This window comes from Octodon degus, unplaced genomic scaffold (genome assembly GCF_000260255.1).
Source record: "Octodon degus isolate 3935 unplaced genomic scaffold, OctDeg1.0 scaffold00322, whole genome shotgun sequence".
NCBI classification, from domain to species: Eukaryota; Metazoa; Chordata; class Mammalia; order Rodentia; family Octodontidae; genus Octodon; species Octodon degus.
In genome coordinates this window covers 405,094-411,659 of record NW_004524898.1, presented here as the reverse complement: position 1 = coordinate 411,659, position 6,566 = coordinate 405,094, and positions in this window count along the sequence as shown.

Sequence of the window (6,566 nt, the reverse complement as noted above, 5' to 3'; positions counted from 1 at the left end):
TTATATGTGTGTGGCTGTGGAAGAGTCCTATTATTGAAATAAGATGCTCAGAGTTACTGTGGTGGCTATATTTGTGTCAGACTCTTCTGAAATTCTGACACTTTTCAAGTGCTACTATCATTTTCTTTAACCAATATCTTCCACAGTATTTTAAAGAACTATATGCTAATGTTAATTACCTTCAGTAATTTGTGTTTAAGAACATTATATTTTTTGCTGAAATACATTCAACTTCCTGCTATTTTCTAATAACCAAGTAACATTTGGTATGTTTTTCCCCTTAGATATTGATATTGTTTTGATCCTAAAAAGAAATGATTTTCTGGGTACTGGTTTGTGTACCTCTACTCAAAGCTACTCAGGAGACAGTGATAGGAAGATAGAAAAATTTGAGGCCCTCTTAGTAAATATACTATGATATTTCTTGGAGTAAATATATAAAACACACTGGGGATGTAACCGCAGAGTGCAAAGCTTATCTAGTAACTATGATACCTTCAGTTCAATATTCAGTATTTCACACACACACACACACACACACACACACACACACACACACACAGAGAACTATCAAATGGATAAGAGTATTTTTCAATGAGGGACACCATCATGAGTTACACAGGAAGGAGTCTCCTGTGAAACATAGGTAGGACTTTACATTTGTCTGCCAGATTTAAGGTGGTCTGACATCCCTCTTTCATATGCCCTTCTCTTCTTGGTATTACTAATTTTTCTTGGTCCTATCTGAGAATATTAACATTAAAAGGCACTCTAAGTCTCTAGTTTAAATGTACTTGGACAGCAATTTTTTTTTTCAGAACTTGTGATTGAACTCTGGCCCTTGTGCTTGCCAGGGAAGTGCTTATTCTACTGAGCCATCTCCCCGGACCATGGACAGCAATTTTTTTTTGGTTCCAGATAACAGTGGAAGTGTATATAAATGACTGTGTGGAGTGATCCATTGATTTCTGTCTTCAGCCTTCGTGGGTTAAACACCTGAATTGTTTAACCTCTTTTTTTTTTGTTTAACCTCTTGGTACAAGTACAGACATAAATTCATAGGAGAATGGTTGCAGACAACACTTTAGAGAAATTGAACTTCAGGCCTGTAAGAATGTGTGAAGCTCTGTCCTCCAGAATTAATTTTGTATAAACCTGCTTAATCTCCCAAAGTGCAAGCATAAATTTGTAGACAAAAGCAAGAATTTATGAAAGTGTTTACTGGAAATTAAAAAAAAAACTTTTGGGAGATAAGAAGAGATGAAAGACATTTGATTATGCTTCCCCTTCCCTTGCCTTAACCTTGTATAGATAGAGTGTGGTGGTTTGCTTCAAAAAAGTTGAAATTAAAAGAGGACAAGATTAAATTGATTATCTTACATAGTCCCTTGAAGTCGAAGTCCAGAAGTAAAGAGGAACTGTTAATGCTGATAGCATGCATGGCATAAGACTCCTCTACATGCAGGGAAGAGTCTTTGTGCTGCTCTTCTCATCCTAAGCTTTTATCCTTTGTTCTTGTTTTCACCTTTGAATCACTAAGCTTGGATTAGCTGCTTGAGTTACCTCTTAACCTGGGTCAGCTATTTCATTTTCTTTTACCCTAAGCTACTACTATCCTCATACTTCTCAGACTTCCTATTCACAGCAGTTAAACTACATAGTAGCACAACATGAAGTTGGAGGGCTACTGGTTCAGTTTTCTCATCACTAGACTGCCTCAAGAAAATTGAGTAGAAAGAGTCTTAGCTGGAGGTCTGGGAGATGAAAAGGTAAATTTCCCATGCACTGGATCATCTGGATAGTGGTGCTGAACAATGAGGACTTAGGATAACTTTTCTTGTGTGAGCATTGTTGTGGGAGGGACTTCTGGCACTTGTCAGAAAGTTTTTTGTTGTTTCTAAGGCCTGGTCTCACAGGAGGTGAGAGGTGTTAATGTTCTGAGTGGGTGTCAAAGTTATGGAGCCTAGAAGGCAGTGAACCATCCTGGCATCTTCCCACCACAGGTGGGTGGGGATCCTGTTCAGCTGCAGAGTACACCAGCTGAGGGTCCCAGTTCAGATTAATGTTCCAGGCCTGGACTGGACATGCATGATTTCTGTATCTGTGGTACTTCAATAACCAGCCCCTTACAGGAGCTGTACTGTTCTGTGAGTTGATGCCAGGGTGAGTGGACTGCTAACCTGGGAGATGCTCTCCATGTGCAGAACTCCATTTGGTGCCCAAGATGACGCCACCTTATTATGAGAAGAGCTCAAGACTTCTGTCGTTAAAAGCACTGTAAATCTGCTCTAGTCACTGTGAACGAATTGCCATAGTGCTAAGACCAACCCTTGTTCCTCCAGGATAATGGTGCAATCTGTGCAAACCAACCTGAATCAAACTTCCTTTGTCTCTTAACTTCCTCTGGGCAGAAAACATAAGAAAGGGATTTGTTCACAATTTTGCCTTCTTTCTCCTGCCTCTTTGCTGTCCCTGGTCCTTATCTGGAATAGTTTCTGGAATAGGAATTCCTCTGGGAATATGTGGATATGAATGATTCCTTTCAGTAGCTGTCATTACTTCATCTAGTGGTGTGATGTTGTCTCAGTAATAAAACTTACACTTAAAAACATTCCTCACACATTCGCATCTTCCCTATAACACAAAGTCCATTTCAAGGATGACTTACTCATGGTCTCTACAACTCAAACCCTAGTAAGCAGAACACTGAGGTGTTTGGTTTTGTGTTTTTGACATCTAGTATGATAAGCTGAGGGATAATTGCAGTTGAAGGCCTGACCAATGAAAAAGCCTGGCGAGATGAAGGCCAAAATCCTGGCCTGATGCAGCAATCTTGTTCAATAGCACTGCAGTAGTACTGTTCTTTGGAAATGAACTCATTTGAATCAGATGATTTGTTATCAAACTAAAATTTAAAACTTTAATTAAAACTTCTGTGAATGTGTAAGTTATTTGGACATTATGTCCTGCAGGAAGGCAGAAACTAATGACTACTGCTGCCCACATTCACATAGGCTGAAGCCTTAGAGTATGTTGTTCAAATGTTAATGTGTTCAGTTAGGAACAAGAGAAACCTAGGCTGGGAGGTGAGAAAGAAGACAGAGATAAATGGCAGATCACCATGTGCAGGCAGAAGAGTGGGGGACTCTGCCTCTGAAGTGCAGAGACACCAAATATCCTACCTATGAAATCAACACTTTTGTCTGCTGATGAGAAACAGTCTCTCACACATGACATTTTGCTTTACTCTACAATCTAAGTTATTTCTGGTGTGTGCTGCCAGGCAAACTGTTTATCAGTGACTTACATCACTGGAGTATTTTCATTGTTTAGCAAAAGAGATTTCACCAAACACATCAGTCTGGGCTCAAACTTGCCATTCTCTTGCTTCAGGCTAATGAAAAACTTGTGTTACAGGCATGTATCCAGTACAAGATAGTCAGTTCTTTTTAGCAACCTAAATTTGATTCCTAAAACAACACAACTTAGCAAATGTGTTTTGGAATTATGCATTAGCAGCAGGAAATTAAAAGAATTACATCAAAAATGGGTTTGAACTGTGTTATCACAATGCTATGAACAATATTAATTATGCTATTTGTGAAATTATTTAAAATCTGTGACAGAAGTAGCTGTGGATATATTAGTAAAGGAAAAAATTTAAGACATCAAAGAAATTTGTGACAACAATGGCATGCATGTTAGTACACTTCTACATTATCTTTTTTATTAATTTTATTGAGAAACAAGCAGCAATGAGAGTTTCAAAACTGATTAGTAGGACAGTTTCAATAATTACTACATTTCATATTGTTGTCTTCATAGTGGTTACTTATAGTACAAGATGCAGACATGATGTCCTATCCAAACACTATTAGTACAAATCTTTCTTCACATTGAATTAAGAGAAAGTAGCTGCATATCTATCCTATTTTCCATATACAGATACAAAATGTTCCTTCCTTTATATCCCTTTTTTTGCTTAGTTTCATCAGAGATGGGTATTCTATTCCATTTAAATATTATAGGTACGTGAATTCAGCAAAATATTCCAATCTACTCCAGTAGTTTATAATAGTAGCGAGTTATCCATAGGACTGGCAATGTCGGAAGTTGTTGACTTGAGCCTTTACAGCCCAGCATATTAATATGGCTTTACTTTTTATACCTCATTTTTATACTTTTCTGCTGAATGATTAAGACCAAGCTAAAGCTAGACCTACATAACAAGAAATTTAACTTTCGTATCTGACAATGTCAGTCAAATACCCTCAGGATTTACCTGAAGCCCTGTAACTCAGTTTGTGGATCCTTTGTCAGTGTCAGCCATGTGAATGAGTCACAGCCATTGCTTGACCAATTTGTTCTTTGTGAAAGTACATTATCTTTTAAGGGGGGGGGTCTTCTTTCCAGAATGTGATGCTTTGGCATTCTCCAAAACATTGAACATTGGTGTGTGGAGCAATAAATAAAGGGGACATTGAGAGTGTTCCCACTAGGAAGACAGAGAAAGTGAAGGGCCATGCTTTTTCCCACCTGCAATCAGTGTTAATTGCACACATAGTGGGTGTCAGGTGTTTCTGCAGGTGCATATGAGACATTCAGCCACCAGAGACATTTGCTCTGCCCTGTGGAGTTTGCATTCTCTGCAAGGAAGTAGACAATGGGAAGGGAAAAACACTAAGGTTAGGGTAGTTCAGTGGCATAGCACCTAACTAGGAGGCTCATGCTTCTCAAGACATTTGGTCATTGCCTCAGTATCTCTAGCAGCATCACCTAGGAGCTATAAAATATTAACTTTTACTCTTATTTTTCAGAACTACTGAAACAGACATTCTAGGACTGACACCCAAAACGTGTGCTTCATCAGGCCTGTCAGAGAATTTGCATGTATATTCCAGAACACTTGTCCATGCACATGATCTTATGTGCATAGGATGCAAATGTTTGTGGCTGTAATGCAGAATCTCATATCGTTCATCAGACGTATAGAACCCAGATTTCAATATCACACCAGTGAACATGTATGTTCCAAAAAATAAATTAATATTATTATCAGTAAATGTTAACAGTTTTCTTATGTATTGAATGGTCCCTACACATTATACATTAACAAATTAAAAAATAAAGGTGCACTGATAGTATACCTCTTATAGAAATGCAGTATCTGCCATGTAATATTTTTCTTTTAACGTTTCATAACTGGGTGCATTTCCTCATGTGTGAGTCAGTGCTGCAGTATCTTTTACATGTAGTATTTTCCTCAGAAAAACAGAAGGCACAGTTAGCTGCTCCTCTTATTCCAGACCCTCCATGTCTACACAATTTGTGCTCCTAAGGCTGTCTCCTCTTCAGGCTCAAAGCTGCACGTTTGCTATCTCAGTGAGTCTGGCAAGCTGTGGGACAGAAGCCCCCTCAAGACCTTAGACACCTTCTTCTTCACCCAATATACCTACTTCCCTAGACACACACAAACAGAGCTGACATCACCAAGGCGGCACTGTCAACTTTCAGAATTGTGGTAGCACACAGGACATGAAGCAGGGGAAAATAGTCTGAGGGAAGGCCTTTAGGAGGCTTCTTTGCTGCTGGGAAGAACCTGCACGTATCTCTCTGGGTGAATGTGGGGTGAAAGCCACGTGCTAACTTGCTTGGATGCTTCAAGGTGCCCACTCCATTGATTTTATCCAGTTCACTGGTCTTTTCTTATGTGTGCTTATCAAACCCTATTATTCCATCAGCACTGGCACCCCTTGTAGAACTAAACTGATCCTGAATGTCAAAGCCCAGTTAATAAGTGAAATTTTGCACATATGTTGAATAATTTAAGTCAATAAATGTTATCTTACAAGTACAAAACAAAAATATGAAACTCAAATTTCCAAATATTAAGTAAGTCAACTTAAAATTCTCAGCTATAACATGTCAAGGCAGCCTCTGTTTACATTGACGTTGTTGGGTAATTAAAAACTCTAAGAAAATTCAGTGTAAGACAAAATTCATGGAAGAATTTAGAAAGAAAACAATGCAAGTCTTCACTGTCTCAGTGGCACTCACAAGATGGGTAAGGCAGTCATTCCTGATTTCCTCCAAAAAGCAGCTAAAAAAGTGAATGAAATTTCATTTATTTCTGCCAATTTTTTTTGTCATTTAAAATATGGAACAGAAAAACATAAGCTGAGGAATGACTACAATACCAAACCTTATGCATTTTTTCATTGCTACATTCATAACATTGATTTGCCTTATTCCATACACTGTGTTTACATTATTTGCAATAAAATGTTTTAGTAAATTTAGTTGTGAGATTTGGGGATCATCCCATAGCATATATGTCATTACACACAATTTTTGAAAAAGTATGACAGTTAACTTTGTGATTTTAATAAATTATAGGTGACAAAATTTACATTTTAATTACACAATATGAAAGCAATAAATTTACATTACTGAATTACTATGACAACTTTTCTCCCCAGAAACTTTACAGCATCCAAGAAAGAAACTTTTATAAAGTAAACACCACTTCCTTACTCTTCATTACTGCCCCTGATATTCAATATTCC